This window comes from Thamnophis sirtalis, unplaced genomic scaffold (assembly GCF_051295495.1).
Source record: "Thamnophis sirtalis isolate CommonGarterSnake01/CBP01778 unplaced genomic scaffold, rThaSir2_p1.2 scaffold_3, whole genome shotgun sequence".
Lineage (NCBI taxonomy): Eukaryota > Metazoa > Chordata > Lepidosauria > Squamata > Natricidae > Thamnophis > Thamnophis sirtalis.
This window is the reverse complement of record NW_028261383.1, coordinates 142,507,136-142,526,748: the sequence shown is the minus strand read 5'-3', so window position 1 is coordinate 142,526,748 and position 19,613 is coordinate 142,507,136. Positions and strand designations below refer to the sequence as shown.

The 19,613-nt window shown below is 40.7% G+C and overlaps 1 protein-coding gene across 7 annotated transcripts in view; it reads left to right on the top strand.

The window, feature by feature from the left end:
• The first annotated feature begins 626 nt into the window (after positions 1-626).
• KMT2D (lysine methyltransferase 2D) overlaps positions 627-19,613 on the top strand; it is a 128,054-nt gene continuing 109,067 nt past the window's right edge. For 6 of the 7 annotated variants that reach the window (XM_087710286.1, XM_087710283.1, XM_087710287.1 and 3 more), the window contains exon 1: positions 627-2,208. The gene's annotated coding sequence lies outside the window, so the exon portion shown is untranslated. The remainder of the gene's footprint in view (positions 2,209-19,613) is intronic. The other variant, XM_087710282.1, reaches the window with a different exon arrangement.

The following is a 19,613-nucleotide window of genomic DNA, read 5'->3' as shown; positions in this document are numbered from 1 at the left end:
GCTGGGCATCCTCTTCCCAGATCTGGGCAACCAAGATCCGTAAGAGATCGAAGTGGATCAGTTTCCCTGGAGTAGCGCCGGAGGAGTCGACGTGCTTTTAAACCAGGAGAAATCGTTCAGAGTCGACAACTCCCAAGCCCACCAGATCCCCCCCGCCCCAAGAGTCCCGGGGAAGAGTTGTATAAGCTACGGCCACTAGAGGGCGCAGCGGGACCTCACTTGGAAAAGTCCCCGAGGCCGGCGCCTGAGTGAGCGTGCGCCCCCTGTTGGCCTCGGCAAGAAGGCTTTCCGTCCACGGCTCGGGCCAAAGTGTCCTGGATCTTCTTCTCCCCTTTTTATTGTTGTGTTCCTCGGGGCACCTTTAGCGTCTGCCAGGAGGAATCCGCAGCGCCGCCGCCTCCTGCGAAAGGTGCACCTGTCCCGGCCCTCTCCCGCCAGCCCTCGGCCCGGGTGGAGAAAAGGAGGAAGGGACCTCTGAACCCATCCCACGTGCTTTTGTAACCACCCGGCCCGGGCCTCGGAGGGTTAACATCGGCGGAGGGATCCGCCCACCACGAAGCGTGCGCTGCGGCTCCGTACGGACGCGTTTCTCACTTCCCCCCGCGCCATTTCGGCGTGTCCTTCCGCCACTCGAGCTTCCAACACAAAATTAAGTACTGGGCTGCTTTTCTCCTTTCGCGAGGCGCCGCAGCACCGTCTCGCGCCGAAGGCCAGGGGGCTGGGGATCGGAGCGGGCCCCTTCCCGTCCAGTGGGGGAGAGGAAGCAGAGCGAGAAAGGGGGCCCCGAAGAGGGAGAGACAAGTCCCTAACTCCGGGATCCCACCCTCCCTTTTGCATAGGAGGAGGAGGAGGAGGGAGGGGGAGGTTAAGCAAACCCGGAGCTGGCCCAGCAGGACCTACTTTCCTCTCTGAAAATGGCTGCCTCGGTGAACACTTTCTGTTCCATTCCTTAAAGCCCTTCGTTGGGGTGTGGGGGGTGGGGAGAAGAGCGGAGGTGTGTGTGGGGGATAAAGCTCAGCCACCGGTGCTTCTTTTGACTCCCGTTCTCTGCTCGAGCTGAGGATTAGAGTGCGAAGGGAGCAGGTGAGAAGTTTAAAAAAAAAGGGAAGGAGAGAGCGAGCGAAAACAGGAAAAGAAAGAGAAGAGGCCTGGAAGAGGAGCTTAGGGAGGAGATTAAAAAGGGGGGGGGAGGCGGACAAAAATAGAAAAAGAGAAAAGGGGAAATCTTTCCCCTCCAGGCCGATGCAAAGCTTGGGTTGCGGCGGGGAGAGAAAGAAAGAGCGAGAGAAAGAGAGGGGGGCGATGAGGGCATTTATAGCCTGCTCGGGGAAGGCTCAGGGGTGCAAAGGAGGATGGTGGTGATAATAATAAGCTAAGGCTCCGGGGTTAGTTTGGGGCTGCGGGGGCCACATCGACAGGGGAGGCTTTGCAAAAGGCAGCAGGGAGGAAAGGGGGGGAAGTATGAACGTTCCAGCGGACGGGGAACTCTGAACGTTCGCTTTCCCTCCGTTCGCTCCCCCCTCCCTGGGGAAAACCTCAGCGTTCCATCCGGAGGGCTCCGGCGTTCCATCCGGCCTCCCAAGCGGTCTGTTTGGGCGCCTCTCTCGCTAGAACGGGGTGGGGGGGAGTGGGAGGTCTAGGAAAGGCGACCGAGGCAGCCCCCAAAGCAGGGGATCTCTATCTCTTCCCCCTCGGATGCGGCGGCTGGAAGATCAAAGGCAAACCCGGAGCTCCCTTTGTGTGCCGTCCTAGGAAGATCGGGCTCGTTGCTCTTTCCTTTTTTTTTTTTTTGCCTTATTTTGAAACTCCGGAGTGTCGTGGTGGAAGCACCCTCTCCTTGTCTTAAGGGGGCTGGGCTGCTTGGTGGTTTTATTTTTTTGTGTGGTTCCCCCCCCTCCCGCGGGTGGAGAAAAAAAATATTCGGATATTTGGATTTAGCATCCTTTCGAAACCTGTTTTTTTTTTAATGTGTTTGTGGGTTGATGTGTTGTTGTTGTTTTCCCCTCCCGAGTGGCTATAAGTAAACGACCAGCATCTATTGGGCATCTTTTTCCCCCCCACCCTTTTTTTCCTTTTTTTAAAAGGAGGGGACCAATGCAAATCTTTCCTCCTCCCCCCCTTTTCGATTTTTGGGATAATGATTTCTGCTGTGTCTTGCCTATGGATTTTGGCGGGTGAGAATTTCTGGATCGTCTTGTAGAAAGAGAGGTAGGTGAGGGTTTGCATTTTTTTTCTCTCTAGCCCCACTGCTGATTCCTTTAACTGTATTTGAATATCAATGCTCTTTGTATCTTTTGAGTCTGTGTTTACTTCAGACTTTTCAATCTTTGTTGATTTATGTAGTAGCATTTTTGGTGCAGGAGAAGAAATCTGTTTAGAAAGTGTTCAGGAAGAGGATTCATGGTAAAAAGGCCTTAGAATTAGATAGATCACAAGCAAACTGAAAATGTCTGTGTACCCTTTAAGCCTAGGCCTCATGTTTCCATTGGCTTATATAAATAAGTGACTGTGTGGTGGATGATGGTGGTGGTGGGAGGTATGGCTCCCCTTACATCCTCCTTACTGAAATAATCAAGTTATATATTTTTCAGCAGGAGGATCTGTTAATTTATTTTTCCTGTCCATTGCATTATCTGCTGGTATGTTTTGCACAAAGAATTAAGCCAGAGGGAACTGTACTTGTGTGTGTGGGTCAAAATGGTTGGTCTCATTGTATTATTCTAAGGAGGGTGTGTGTGTTGGAATAGAATTAGAAAGCATTTAACACAGAGATGGAAGGGTTCATTCCTCTTCCATTAATTTACATTTCTGTTTTGTTTGATTGGGGATTTGGATTAAAACGATAGGGTCAGTTTTTAACGTCTAACTGGGTGTTTCTTAACTCAGCTGCATCTGTGTGATAGGGTTTGTTTAAATGGAGAGCTTAACTGCCCAGGAGGTTATGGCTGCTCCTGGATGGAGTCGCTCCCTTCTGTCCCTTAGATAGAACTGCCCTCTTAAAAGCAGTGCTGTCCAGTTTTACAGAGTGAGCCAGAAGCCTCCTTTTTTCCAAAGGCAGAGCAGCCAACTGGAAAGGCCTGCTTTACCCAGCAGTCCTTTAGCCACCAGTGCAGCCTGCATGGGATTATGGAGGACTCTAAAGAGATTTACCCGGAGAGGAGAAATTGCACTGGCATTTTTTCTCTCTCCCCAAACCAGCAGAGGCTCCTAGGTGGTTTCATGCCTCGGCACAAGACAGGGTGGCGGGTTTTTTACTCGTCTCTTGAAGTTCAGATTCTTTCTGTAGGTTGTTCTAAAAGCAGAGTTGTATGAATTGAGTGGATGGCTTTCCTGTTCGGGTTTAATAGGAGGAGAGTTACTGACTTTTGTCCCTCTGGCTGTCAAAGGGGACTTTGTGGGCCACACCTGTTGCATGGATATCTGATCACTCACAGTTGGACCTATGCTGCTTGGGGTTTAAAAAATGGAGAACTTTGATTTTCTTAACAGTGGGTAGAGAGCAGCTGAACAGCAACTGGTTTTTGAGGAGAGTTAACATGAAGGGACAGATCTCACTTGAGACTGCACTGGATGTTTAAAATCCCACTGCATACATAAATAGATATGGCGATGTTATTACTAGTAGAAATGGCTGTAGAACTTTTCGGGCATCAGTATTTCCAGAGCGTGTATGAAAAATGCAAAGGAGTTTGTAAGCATAATATATGCTTTTTGATTACACAAACATACCCAGATACACACACTCTTTTTGTATCTGTGTTAGAGAAAGCTCTGCTGATGATGTGAATTTTGGGTTCAGTTGGATGGAGGTCAAGGAATAAACCTGGTGGAGCACATTCCTCCTAGGGCCAATATCAAGGCTTCATGATATTCAAACGCATTGATTGCAGTGACTGTAGATATCAGATCTTTTCACTGTGACAGTTGTGTCTTGATTATTACATCCTGATGAGATACTAATAGCATGTACTGTGGAGCTGTCTTTGAAAAGTTTTTGGAAATGTGGTGGTCCAAAGGATGCTACTAGGTTAGACACTAAGGTTTCCTATACTGAAACGGTTCCACTGAGTATTATTGTTTTGAACGACAATGCAAGCTACTAGTTGTAAACTATGTATCTCTTTATTGAAAGACCACAATAATTCCCTCTATACTTGCCCTGCCTTTAAAGTCTTGATAAAAGAACCTCCTTCCTCAGTCCTGGCACCATTTGAGGTACACACGAGAGAAGTAGAAGGTCTTCACATCGGCTGCTTCTAAATTTTGGGAGAAGTTTCTTATGTTACTCTTTCCAGGCCAAGCCAAAACATTTTTAATTAGGGAGTCCCAAGACAATTTGCTAAGTTGTTGCTTTTTGTTTTATTACCAACATATTTTAAAATGTTTTAATTATTTGACAATGTGATTTGTAGGGTGCTTTTTATGTTACTTGTTAGCCAGGTTCAGAACCAATAATTTCTGGAAATATGAATATAAATTAATAGAATGCAATAGTTTAAACTATTGGTCGTGAAACCAGATTTATGATGTGATATGGGAACCAGAAAAGAAATGGAAGACACCTTACTGTCATTCTGCTGCTTTTTACTAAATCCTCAAGGATGGATGAATGAAAAAAAAGTCTAGAAATCCCTCCCGAAGTTTCTTGAACAAAATATATATATTAAAGAAACATTCCATGGAAAATATGAATATGAACCTTTGCTTTGGGGATTTTGGTTATATCTGAATCCAGACCATTAACTATAGTGTATTTTTTATATGGATAAGCACAATCCAAGGCTCTGAGGTCAGTAGTTGAGGTGAAGCATTACAATGTAATGTCAGTGAATTTCTGCTATTTATTCAAGTTTGGCCAGGTAGAGTTTTCAAGCTGTTTGCTACTAACAGAACTTGATGCTAATTGCTCTATTTCTTGCTGTATCTAAAGAGTGCTGCAATCTAAAATGTGCATTGATCCATGAAACTTGTTATGCAAAGTCCCAGCCTTAGGTTCTTGGTTTAAATCTGTAATCGTTTTTATATTGAGAGATCCTATAGAGAAAATTTGTTTTTGAGCAGTTCTTTGTTTCTTCACACTTGATAATTGCATATACTTATTGCCAAATTTTGCATACCAGTCTCAGCCTATCCTATAAGCTGGGAACTATTATTTTGGAATGACAGGTTGATTCTTTATCTTTTCCATTTAAAAGTTTTGGGTGGGATGAACGTCCTGTTATGTTTCCAGCATTGTAGAATAACATGTGTAATTTACACAGTACGGAATGAAGAGAGAAAGCAATTTGATATAGCCTAATTGAGTATGACATCAGCAGAATCTTTATTCAGCATTTTATCTACTGATCCTACTTCTTGTATACTTGGTCAGTATATATGAATAGGAAGAGAGTTGGATTGTTATGCAGGCAGATGGGGGATGCTGGAAGTTGTACAGATAGTCCTTGACTTGTGACCACAATTGAGATCAGAAACTAGATCAGATCATTTTTTTAGATATTTTTCATGGTGTCATTAAGCAAATCATTGTTCCGAATGTGTTTTTCGCCAGAAATTGGCAAAATGTCGCAAATTAAGTTCATATGACTATGGGACATAGCAACCAGTTGTAAGGGCGAGCTGCTCGGTTGCCGAGCACTGAAAATGCGGTCACGTGACCTTGGGGTAGGTAACATGATGGTTCAAAATTATGGGATGTAAAGCACCCGTTCTGAGAGAGTCCTAACTCCGTCAGTTGTAAGTCAACTACCTGTAGTTTAGTATCCGGAGGGCCATAGGTTCTGTATTACTAGGCTAGACATGCAAAATTTAAAAATAGCTAAATTCTGTGATGCCTTCCACACTTAGTATTTTGGCAGAAGTAGAGAAATGAAGCCATTATAAATAGAAAAAACTCTGTTAAAGATCTCTCGGGAACCAAAGTTTCTCTACTGTAATTATAAATTGACAGTGTGAAATTGACCTTACTTGAAGATGAAGTGTTAATGTGCTGTATAGGTTGTTAACTTCCTTTGATCTTGGATTCTACTTCTCCGTTCATTGAAGTTTCAAAATAATAAAATAACTTTTAAGAAAAATTACAAATTTATATTAAAATAACATATTGAAAAGGAATACCTGCACCAAGTTAGAGACCGCAAGATGGTTGCAAAATCGCTCTGGGAGAGAGAAGGACGATCTCTGATTTATAGAGAGGCATCTCAAACAGGAGCTCTGAGTATGTCCATGGTAGATTTGGGCAGACTTTGTTTAAATTTCCTGGGAAGCTTGAAATTTGTACTTTTAGCCTGGCAACCATAGAATTGCATCCCGGAGAATGCAAGGATTCCATGCAAGTGGCTGGGAGAGAAAAGGTTTCTATGGAATGGAATGAAGACTGCTCCTCTGCCCCCAATGCCAGTGTTAGATCTTTCTGGATTTTTTTATTTTATTTTATTACATTTTTATGCCACTCATTGCCCTGTCCAGTGATTCTTGGAATAGTTTTCAAAGGCAGCTCCATGTCCAGATGGCTGCATCAATCCAGCCTGGAAAATTTCAATGAATGGATAATAGCAATTAAAACTATCTGTCTAAAAGGATTTATACTAGTCATATTACGGGTGTTTCTCCCGCTATATTCAGAGCACAAGGAACTTTGTTTTTTTTTTTAATGGTGAGAGCCTTCAGTATTTTGTGACATAGTTTATGTGTTTAAAAAAGGACTCTCCAATCTTTAGTGCTTTAAAGCAACTTTTCATATGGTTGGGTCTCTGGGTAATGTAATATTTGGCATACATATAATCCTCAATGTAAAAACGGTTTGTCTAGTGGCCATTCGCAATTACAGTGGCACTGAAAAAAGTGACCTATGGACTAATTTCACACTTACGACCGATACAACATTTCCTTGATCATGTGATCAAAAGTCAGCTGCTTGGCCACTGACTCATATTTATAACGGTTGCAGACTCCTGGGGTCATGTGATCACCCTTTGCGACCTTCTGAAAAGCAAAGTCAATGGGGAAGTCAGATTCACTTAACAACTGTTACTAATTTAACAGCTGCAATGGTTCACTTAACAACTGTGGCAAGAAGGGTCATAAAATAGGGCAAAACTCACTTAACAAATTCTCACTTAGCAACATACATTTTAGGCTCAATTGTCGTAAATTGAGGACTACTTGTATTCAGTCCGAATCTATCATCCTAACCTCTAAAAGGGTCTTGTCCATTGCTCCAGGAAACCTTTCTTCAGTTACAATTGCTTATTATAAGGGTCTGTGTGTGTGTAGGGGATGGGGGGAATACACCATTCTTCTTACATTCTTACATTCTTCTTTATACACATATAAAGCAAGTAGCTTTACACTCCTCCCCCCAAAAACATAAATTTTGGGCTCAACTGTAGTAAGTTGAGGCGCACAGGTACAACTTTAATCCTCTTGAATATAGAAGTGGGAGATTCTGGGAATATTATTTCAATGGGTTTTGGATGTTGAAGATTAGGAAGTGCTGGATGACTGGATTATAGTTGGTAATCTTTGTTGTTGAAAATGTCTTAAGTGGTGTGCAATCTAGAAGAAAACGTGTTCGTGTACCATGTTTTCCCCCCAAATAAGACAGGGTCTTATTTTTCCGACAGGGTCTTATTTTTGTTTTACCCCTGAAATAAGTACTTGGTCTTATTTTGGGGGAGGTCTTATTATTTTTGAGGTGCAGGAGGCGGCAAGTGTGGTCACCTCATGGCTGCTGCTGTGTTTTAGGGCTTATTTTAGCACATGTGTTCAAAAGCCTGATTGGCCTTATTATCCAGGGAGGTCTTACTTTCGGGGAAACAGGGTATGTGTAAAGGCAGGGTGATACAAAACAATTAATAGCTTTGATAGGATGGCTTGCTTAGCTTTTAAGAACAGGTAGGGCTGATCAGATGGTATTGGACGCAATGCTATTGTTGTACAGTTCTGTAAAAAATTATTAACTGCCTTTCATATTTTCTTGATTTTTACCTAACTTTACTATTGAGTGTCAATGGAGCTTCATTTGAATCCTACTGATATTTGAAGGGCGCTTGACTGAATGGACAGCCCTAAAGTATGGTGCTTATTTTGTGCAAGTCATCCAGCATATGATGTGCCAGTATGAAAACATAACTACCTCCTCCCCCAGTTCATTTAATTCAATGAAGGAGTTAACTAGGGTCAGTAGTGTGATTGCTTAACAATCAGGGTTGGTTTGGGTAAACCTTCCTCTATATAAGGCTCATAAATGGCTTTCTTCATCACAGTAACATTCTTTTCTTTAATATAATTTTTATTGATTTTAATTACAGTAGTCAAAAATAATAACTAAAACTAGGTGAGAGAAAAGAATGGAAATAAATAATAAAGTGCAGGAAAAAAAGAAAAAGAAAATTATATATATCTTCCAACCTTTATCACAAGAAGTCTAAATATACTTAATAACTCTTCACTCTCTATAAGGTTTATTAGTTATCTCTTCCTCCTATTTCCCATTCTTTATCTATAAACAAATCCAGAAACATCCACTTTTCAATTTTGCTGGTCCACAAAAAGTCCACAAAGAATTGCCAGGTTAAAAATGTCTTATTTTAACCTTGATCAGATAAATCCACTTTATATGCCTTCCTTTTACTTCTTAAAATTTAGTTCAATCAAATATTGTTGTAGACTTTGACTTCTCTTCAATTCTTCATCTGCACAGATTTCTTCAAGGCTTTAAAAAGCCTCTTTTGTAGATCCAGCAAGAAAAAAGTTTCTTGTTCATTCTCTTGGTTTATTCTTTGGATTGCTCTTTAAATTATTAAAACTTCAACCAGTTTCTGTTGCATATCCAGCCCAGATAGTCCCTGATCTATGATCAGTAGAATGGCTTGCTTTCAGATGTTGGGGGCATTCCATCACTAGTGGATTTTAAGAAGAGGCTGGACAGCCATTTGTCTGAAATGGTAAGGTCTCCTGCTTCAGCAGAGGGTTGGACTGGAAGATCTCCAAGGTCCCCTTTAACTGTGTTATTCTGTTCCGTTCTATCATTCACCCAGTGACCATTTCAAATTATGACAGAGCTGGATGAATGGTGGATATGAACTCCTTGGATTTTCACCATCCCAGCACTTGTGGTCATGTGATCGTGATTTGGGTGCTTGGCAACCAGTTCACATGTAGGACCAATTGCAGTGTCCTGCAATCATGTGATTGCCATTTGCTACTTTCCCTGCCAGCTTCTCCAGAAAGTCAATGAGGTTGCAAATTGTTGGGGTAAAGTCTTCCCCATCCACCCACCCTCACTGACCTGCGCCATACCTCTTGTGTATCCTCTCCTGCTTTGCACATCTTCCCTGATCTTCCCTGTGTCTCTCATACACCCCTTCACCCCCTTGTACTCCTTCTCCAACCTTTGTGCCTCTCTCACATCCTCATGCACCCTCTTGCACTCTTGTGTCCTGCCCCATACATCTTGCACACTCCCAGACAGCTTCTCACACCAATATTGTGCCTCTTGCACAACTTTGCTCTCTTCCCCCACCCAACAGCAGCCACTTATATGCCTGCCGGCCAGATACTTACACATTCTTACTGGCTTCTCCACTGATTTTGGTTATGGGAAGCTGGCAGGAAGTTGCCTCATCTAATAACTGTGGGATTCAGTTAACATAGGCAACCAAGACTGCGGGGATGGCCGTTGCTAAGTGATGTTGCCTCACTTTGCAACCACTCTGCTCAATGATGGAAATTCCTGTTCCAATTGTTATAATAAGTTGAGGATTTTCTGTAAAATATCTTTTTCCAAGTTATTGTCTCAGCCTGTCATTTATAGTGCTACATTTTGTATCTTATCTTATCAGGTAAAATTTGTTCCACATCCACCTTCCTTCATTAACGCCTTATAGACATAGTCTATTCATAGAAGCAGACTTCCTTATGGGTAGTATTGATATTATAGATACTAATTTCTGGCTTTATTCTTCAAAGATCTGCTTTAATATTTCCAATGTTATAACGTTATAATATTTTGTTTTCTGCAAGTCCCAGTATTAATTGACATCAGGGTTGTTATTTATCTAGCTTAAATTTTTGGTCCCTTCTAATGTCCAGTTTCTAAAGTCGTCATTTATCTTTTATTATGACTTGCGCTTGCCAGGATAACCAAAATAGGTCTGTTTTCCCCAAGAAGTTGTTTATTTTTTATAATTAATACCATAATCAATATTCACACATTTATCTGGTCCCTTAATCTGCTGATAAGTTTTGGATCAAAATCTTATTTAACTTTTTGCTGTTTATTTCAAGTTCTTTAAATTCCTAAGCTTATAATTAATTTTTGTTCAGAGTTGAGGATAAACTCGTCCAATGAAGATTTTTTCCCCAAATCCGTAGTTTTGAAAGTTCCTTAATACCATTATAGTTTACCTTACTACCTTAATACCAGAATAGTTTAGTCAATTTCCAAAAGTGATTTGAAAGTGAGCTTTGTGTTGTTTAAAAGACTCTGCCACAGTTGCCAGAAAGATAGATAATCCCTTCACCCAAAGGAGACCATTATTCTATAGTCTGCTTGTGAGAAGCAGCCATCAGGAACATATGTGAGCGATCTCTTGTCTTCTCCTTATCCAGAGAGGTTAGAAAGAATTATCTACTCATTGGTTCCTTGGTCTTTTCAGCAGTTGTCAGCTCCCTTTTTGCAGAGTCATCTTCCGTTTGCCATACCATAGGGCTGTGATGGTGAACCTATGGCATGGGTGCCTGCAGTGGCATGCAGAACCATTTCTCTGGGCACACCAGTTGTCGCCCATTGTTCTTCCAGATTCTAGCGCGTGCATGTGCATTGGCCAGCTGGTCTTCCGCATGCATGCGCACCAGAAACTGGAAGACCAGGTGGCCGGCGCGAATGTGCGCACAGGAAACCAGAAGCCCAGCTTCCCAGCGTGCACATGCGCGTCAGGGAGATTATTCTTCCGGTGTCCGGTGCTCCCACACACACACTCTCCCATTTCGGCACTTGGTGTCAAAAAGGTTAGCCAATACTAGGGCTTGCTAGAGGTTCCATCTGTGAGAAACCTACATTTGATAGGTCCGAGGAGGTGGCCCTTCTATGCCTAGGGGGCAACTTTATGGAACTCTTCTCTTCCCGCCCCTTAGTTTTGTTAGTTGTATTACTCTGAATGTTCAGGAGGTCCCTCAAGACCTGCTTATGTACCCAGGCTTGGGGAAAACAGTGACATTTTAAGATGGTGCCTGTGTTGTGGATGATATGTGATAGCTATACTTCTCTTTCCATTTGTGATTTATATTTTTTTTATTCTTTTAATAATTTTTACATTGTTTATAATAATGGCTTTTATATTGTGGTTTTATTTGAGTGTTACACTCTGGCCAGAGTCATTTCTGGTCAAATGAGTGACTATATAAATATGATAAATAAAATAATAAATAAATAAATACTTCTCTCAAGATGTTCCCCATCTCAGGGATGTTTTCATCCGAGAGATTCTAAAGGCATATCGTACTTTGCTGCCAAGAAATATTTGGAGACCTCTTTAAAGTAGTCATTAAAGTCTATTAATCCCAAGAAAGCTACAAAACTATTTCTAATGCTGTGGAGTCCCACAGATCCAGAGTTAAAAGCAAACTTAGAATGGAGAGGATTGGGGACAACAGTAAATCTTTTCAACAGTGGCAACTCAAAATTACTCAAGAACATGGCACAGAATTATCTAGAAAATCACAACCCCAGACCAACATCCAGGGAATTGCAGGTCTCTAACCTGGTTTGTGAAAGTTTTGTGATTCCATCAGCAAAAAAGAATAGCAAAATGCAAATAATTGCTTTCTCAGGGGAAAAAAACATTAATTTTTGTCCCGAGTTTGTCAAAAAGCATCTAGATGACCCTCCAGATTTTTGGAGAAATGTTTTTGATATGTTCAAAATGTGATCTAGGGCAGGGGTCCCCAATCCCCAGTCTCTGGATCAGCTCCATCAGTGGCAGCAACTGGGCTGCACAAACAAGCAAAGGCCCATTTGTGGAATGCAGGCAGCAGGCAAAACCATGCCCCCTCCAGCCTGCAGAAAAAGCTTCATGGAACTGGTCCCGGGCACCCACAAGGTGGGGGGCCACTGATCTAGGGAGACTATATGAATGTTCCTATGTCTGGTAGAAATCAAACACTGCATTCCGCAACGAGAATCTCATACTAATTATGACATTTGGAAATGGCTTGGCATGGCTGCCTTACTTCCTGGATGACTTGCCATCATTGAAGGAAGCAGATTTTCACAGGAGAACATCATGCTACGTTTCCATCAGTGCAAAGTGAGGCATAAGTGGGTTATGGAGCAAGACAATTCCAAGCATGTAAACAAGTCTTCTCGTAGACAGTAGCTGACAGAGTAAACCCCATAGAAAAATTCTAATAGGATCTGAAACGACTACAGTAGTTCATGTGAGAAAATTCTCAAATGTTAGTGAGTTGAAACCTTTTGTCTTGGAGGAAATGGGCTATGTAGTGATATGAAAAGATAGTCACCAATTACTGCAGCTAAAAGTAGTGAACCAGCCACTGAATATAAGAGATAGGCTAATTACTTTTTCACACAGGCAGATTGTATGTTGGATGACTTTGTTTATAAAATAATTTCCAGACTTGGGTATTATTTGTTCATCCAGGCTCCTTTTATATAGTATAGCTATAAGACTTGTATAAAGCATTCACGGAAAACTATCCAAAAATTCAGATAATCTGAAAAGACAATTTTTTTTTAAAGAACAGCATAAATTGCTGTAGTTCCATAACTGTCTGGTAATGAATGCTATTTTAAGTTTCCAAAATAGACAATATTATGATCTACTATAATCACAATTCTGTGACATAGAAATCATTTTCGTAGATTTGACTTGCAATTGTAACGTGACAGAGAGAGCTCCCATTATTTTTATTAATTGTGACTCATGTAAGTGAAAAAGTTTTACATTTTGGTTCAAAGAAGGCATCACTATAGAAAAATAATCACATTTACTATCAGTAAATTGTAATGTTTACCCAACTATCTGGTTCAAATAATTCACTTAAAAGCTTTAGTTAAAAATGTTAGGTGTGAACAACCAGATCTGCCTATAAATAATTCAATTAGCTGCTTTATTGTTCAAGCCTATACAAAGGAGTCTTCTCAGACTGATGATTTGCACCTGGGTAAGACTAGATAAGGTTCATTAACATTCAAGGGAATGTCACACAGCCCTCTTTTGCCCATCTAGGGATTCCAGGCTAATTCTGCATTTGACTCCTCCCCCGGCTCAGCCAGCCTCTCCAACAAAAACTAGACAATCCATGATCCATCGTGTCATCGTTTCAGAGATATTTCCTTACCAGATTCCTCAATGCCTTCAGCCATGGCAGAGCTTCTAACATACTGCCTTCACTGGAAAAGTTCTGAAAAATTCAGAGAGATATTCAAAGAGAAATCTGTCTTGAAAATAGCTCATGTTGAGCTGTGTAGCCCAAACATCAGGAGTTGACCATAGAAAATGTGTTACGACTTTCTGTCATAAAATGTTTGATAATAATTTTAATGACATTAAATGTTTTAGAACATTTGCCAGATTTCAATTCCATGGGAGTCATGGCTTCCAGATTTCAGATATATTCTATAAGTCAGTGGGTCTCAACCTTCCTAATGCCGTGTGACCTTTTAATACAGTTCCTCATGTTGTGGTGATCCCCAACCATAAAATTATTTTATGTTTTCCTTATTTTTTTGAAAATGTGTTTTCTGATGGTCTTAGGCGACCCCTGTGAAAGGATCGTTCAACCCCCAAAGGGATCCCGACCCACAGGTTGAAAACCACTGCTGTAAGTTAACTCATTTGTGGAAATACCTTGGTTCAAAATAGTTACCCTGAAATACACTGTTACACCTAAAACAGTTTTAGTAGCATATAGAAGTCTTTGGGTAGTGGGTCATTTTTATTACCTGCAAATGTAAAGTGGAAGTCATATTAGAAGGAAATACTTTTTATTTTTCCCACATATAAGGGATGACTTTTTGGTTCTGTGAAATGTATCAAAAAAGAATAGGCAGTTTTTAATGCAAATTTGTTGCATTTGACAAAAAAGAAAGATGTATATAATTTATGTGATCTGGCTGTGGTGAAATTAATGTGTCAAAATAATAATGTGAAAATTATCAGTGGTTAAATTTTGAAGGCAATTTAAAATAGCAGGAATACTCAAAGCCATAAATTGTGTTGGTTGTAAATCAGGTGATCCACGTGACCCACTTGTTTTTTGCAGCAGTTGTTAAGCGAACATAGTCAATAAGCAAAGCAGGGTTAAATAAGTCATCAGCCTAGAATTGTTATGTTCCCACAAATAGTCTAAATCCAATCCCGCTTGAATTCTGTTGACACTTATGTGGCGCCAATTTAATATTGAAGTTTGGTTGTCTAGATTCTTGTGTATAGGCTTCAGCAATAAATCTTCTAACCTGGAACTTAATGTATGGTCTTGATTCTTTGTGCTGGTACTGCCTTTATTTTAACAAAGGAAAACTACACCAGTGTTCCTCACCGTGATGCCCTACAGGTGCATCTTTAGCCAAATTGGGATTGCGGTGGTGTGACATCTGTTTAAAAAAGATTGAGCTTCAGACACGCTGTTGAACTCTGTGGAATCCTTGGTTATGGGTAAATTTATTTATTACTTACTTATATGAGCCAAGATGGTGCAGTGGTTAGAGTGCAGTACTGCAGGCTACTTCAGCTGACTGCTAGCTGCAGGCAGTTCAAATCTCACCGGCTCAAAGTTGACTCAGACTTCCATACTTCCAAGGTTGGTAAAATGAGGCCCCAGATTGTTGTGGGCAATAGGCTGACTCTATAAAACTGCTTAGAGAGGGCTGTAAAAGCACTATGAGTGTATATAAGTCTAAGTGCTATTGCTATTACGCTTTCTTTTATGCTGCTTCAGTCATCAGGACTCTGGTAAGCACCCCACAGCAGCAACATAGGACATAACAAAACCATAATAATAAAATTTGTCATAGTTAGTAATTACAAACCAATTAAGTAATCATATTAACTCTCGCCTCAAATCATAACATGGGAGGCATATAAATTTAATAAATAAAATTTAAAAATTATATTGAATTCTTGAACCTGGATTTCAGAACCAAGCCTAACATTTTGAATTGGACCATCTCACAGAACTAAGAAGAGTGCAATATATCATACTACATGAGGAGGGTTCTCCACAGTGATCAGTATCGACCTCCAAAATTTGTTGTTATTATTGTAGTACTAGTTAGAGTCATGAGGGATGCGGTGGCTCAGTGCCTAAGACGCTGAGCTTGTCGATCAGAAAGATCAGCAGTTTGGCGGTTCGAATCCCTAATGACACATAACGGAGTGAGCTCCCATTACTTTTCCCAGCTTCTGCCTACCTAGCAGTTTGAAAGCACATAAAAAATCCAAGTAGAAAAATAGGGACCACCTTTGGTGGGAAGGTCATAGTGCTCCTAAACAGCGTCTTTGCTGTTTAGTCATGCTGGCCACATGACCACAGAGACGTCTTCCGACATCATTGTCTCTTTGGCTTTGAAATGGAAATGAGCACTGCTCCCTAGAGTCTGGAACAACTAGCACATATGTGCAAGGGGAACCTTTACCTAGTTAAAGTCATATTTATTAAATGGTTTTCCTATAATAAATATTTGGGGGTCTGTGAACAATCTGAAACTTCATGGTGGGTTTGAGGACCTCTTGCATTACACTTCCATTGAGCACAGGAGAGCAACAAGCATAGATAGCATCTGGTTGCTTGTCGGTTTCAACTCATAAAGTTCTTATAAATTTTGTTTCCTCAAATACTGCCTCCATGTTGCTGAACATTTGCTGAAAGCCTGAAAAGTTCTTGTCCCTTCTAAAAGAAAAGCATTATTATTTTTTCTTTAGTAGAGGGCGATATGAGGCTGTATCTCTTGAACTGAGCTGGATGCCCCGGTAACATCATGGACTGGACTCTGTGTTTTCTTGACAACAATATTTGGTTAGTAACAATATGAAAAGTAAAAAAGACTTGTACCTACTTTTTAGAATATGGCCTTCATTTTGCTGCCCAAAAATCAAGAGCCTTCATCAAGTCAGCCGAAGTAGTGCAACCCTAAACTAGCTAAAATGGGCTACACAAATTTTTAGTCCTCTCCAGGATTTCAGGCTGATGGTGTGCAGTCATCACACACATATTGGTGTTTTGATGGAGATGCCAAAGACTTTTTGATAGAGAGCCAATTTGGTCTAGTGGTTAAGGCACTGGGCTAAAAAGCTGGAGATTGTGAGTTCAAATCCCGCCTTAGCCATGAAAGCCAGCTGGGTGACTTTGGCTAGTCACTTTCTCTCTGTCTAACCCATCTCACAGTGTTGTTGTTGTTGTTGTTGTTGTTGTTGTTGTTATGAAAACAGGAAGGAATATTAAATATGTTCACCGTCTTGATTTATTTTAAAAAAAGGCAAGATATGAATAAATAAATGAAGATTGCATTTAGAACTTTAAAATAGTTCTATGCTGGGTCACTAAGTTGTCCTTACCTATTTGTCAGCAGATATCCTGCTAGATATTGGATAGATCCCTGCTGTGCTAAAAGTAGCCACATCCTAGGTCTACAGTTTTCACTGAGCCATAAGGGCCAAAGAGAATTAGGCTTCAGCTATCAAAACAGATTTGCTGGCTTTGGGCTAGATATCTTTCAGCTCCATGTACTTGTCAAGAGGTGTTGTGCTGGGAGAAGATGGGAGGAGGGTGTATTGCTTTGACTTCCCAGAGGGGAAAAATGTGACATACAATGAATGTATGTATGTATGTATGTATGTATGTATGTATGTATGTATGTATGTATGTATATTGTTTATTTGATTCAGGCTTAGCATATTGTGTTAAGTTGGCCAATTGTAATTAAGTCACAAGTTTTATTTTAAATGCACCTTGCTCATTACAGCATCTGGCAGTGTCTGTTTTGAGATGTTAGGAGTTGTCGCTTCTAATTTTGGCTGGACCTCTCTTTCCATACATTTTAGTGCTGCTATGTTGTTCCTGGAATTTTGATTTGCAATAGTAGTGCAAATGTTGGTTCTGATGGTTAGAGCCCAAACCATTACCATTTTACAGAATTAGCTCTGTATTTTATACTCCCAACTGAAAATTGTGAACTTTGATTAATGTGTGTAGCTACATCTTTAAGAAATCAAAATAGCATGGTAAAACCACTTTACCTCTTATCCTCAAGCTGCAGTCCTTTTCAAAATAATTAACACAGACCCAGTAGCATTAGGGGTGTAGCATTGTGCTGCAAATAGCCTAACTGGGAGAGAGCACTAGTCATCGGAAGAGTAGTGACCTTTCCTATGATGTGTGACCTTTGACCCAGGAACAGAATTCAGCTCTGGTTCTCATCTCTACTCCAATTCAAAAATGTCCTTGAACATCTTGAGCACCTCCTGACACACACACAAAATGGCAAATAGGTTTTTTGTTGCAGTACTCAATGAAGATGTTACTTGATTTATTTAAAGAAGCTCATAGCAGAAGTGAGCAGCAATCTTTTTATTCCAGTGCATGATTGGGGTGGGGAAGCTAAAATGAAATGTAGCTAATGTGATCCCAGTTTTACTTGAATGATTTGGTGCGAGTGGTGATCTTCTATTTTATTAGCCTTGGTCTTGTATTTAGCTTTAAACTGCAGAACTCTTGCAAATTGAATGTTGTACCTTAGGTCCGCCTTTCCCTCTTCTCTTAAACTTCAGAAAAATGGCATCGCTGGGATGACCCACTTCAGATTATTAAATTATGGGATATGACCATTAAGTAAAGATCAAATGTATGGCATCTTTGGAGGTAGAGTAATGATTTTTAATATAACTGTCACCCACTAGTTTTTCATTAGGAAATTACCAAAATCCAAACTACATTGATTTGCATGTACTGCTTGTTTGTAGAATGAAATTATTCACAGTATTTCTCACTAAGCTGTTTAGCAGTTGGTGGTATCTAGCTGAGTTTAGCTGATTTGAAAAAAATTGAGTGGAGTGAGGCCTGTTTAAAACTTGGATGAAAGAGCACCAGGAAATGTCAGAGCTGTAGGCTAAACTGGGAATTAAAAAAAAAACATTCTGACATAAGGCAATAGCAAACAATTTTCATATTGTTGCCATGAGAGAAAAATAGATGGCTATGTCCATGAAGTCAAAAGACATCAAATTTGACTTAAGGGAGACCTGGATCGATTCACTGGCTTGCAAAACACTGTGTGGTTGTATTGTGTCAAGCCATAATGTTGCTTGCTTGAACTCAGTTTCTCTTTTTAAATGTGACCTTCACCAATATAGCATAGTTATCAAGTTATATTAAAACTTGGTTAAGCCCAATTTTAGTTTGGCTCAGAGGATTTGTATGATAAACCTATTAACTAAACAGGTCTGGTTTTGTCTTTTAAGCTAATTCTGAAAACAGTGACCTTACAAGATAAGAGTTGAATTGGCTTAGGTATATGTCAAGGCAATGAATTCTAGATTGACAGAGGTGACCTTTGTTTGCTTCCCACCCACCTCTTAGTTTGAAAAGATGCCCAGTTCAATCTTTCCTTCAAAATGGAGTTTCCATTTGCACGCGTCGAGGATTCCGCTGCTATGGTGATAGTGCAATTCAGGCCTAACAAAAAGCAAAAAGCAAACTTTTTTCAGTGGGGCAGGAAAGAGGTGTGGTGCAATTTGGACAGGAGAAAGGATAGAGAGCGACACACGTGTCTCTTTATTCATCCTGGCATCAGAAAATAGACCCAAGGTAGCTGATAATTAAAGGAGAATTGGGTTCTCTTGAGCTACAAGGCCTTGTCTGGAACCTAGGCCCTAAAGTAGACAGCTTAAGAAAAGTCTCCTCTCCCTCATCCTCCACAAGGTTTTAAGCTGCTGCCCTCTTAAGTTATGTTTCAGGAGCGATCCAGATTGTCAAAATTGCAGCTACAACTTTGAAAAGTTGACAGGGCACATCATCTCTAAACCAATACATGTGGCTTATACTCTTGCAAGGTGAGGCCCCAGAATTTATTTTACTGCCACTAGCTTTTGTATGCTTTATTTTATAAAGTCACTATTATTAAGGGAGCATGTGACAAAATCTTTGCATCAATAAGGAAGAGAACATCTTCTCAAGAAACTGCAGATTAATTCATCATTTGCTTTAATGTTCTTTGAAAAATGGAAAAAAAAGGTTTTTTGAGGAGGAGGGCTAAGCTGTTTTTTCTACACAAGGCCTGCAGAACCATGCCTGAACACGGCAGAGCATGGCTGGAGGAATAAATGAGGTGGGAACACAGCTTGGGTATAACACTTTGCAAAGTGATCAAAAGTATCCAAAGGGAGCCAGTAGTAACTGCCCTCTTAGCTTTCCATGTCCCTCTCCCTTCCTTCTTTCTGCCTGGCTCTGAATATGCTTTTCCTTGCATGACTCTCTATGCTATTCATCCTGTTTGGCAGAGCTGTGCAGAGATACGAATTTCAAGAGCCCTGTGTGATTCTTAGTGTGCACAGGCACTTTTTTGGTCCTGAGCCCAGGAAAAGTCACATCTG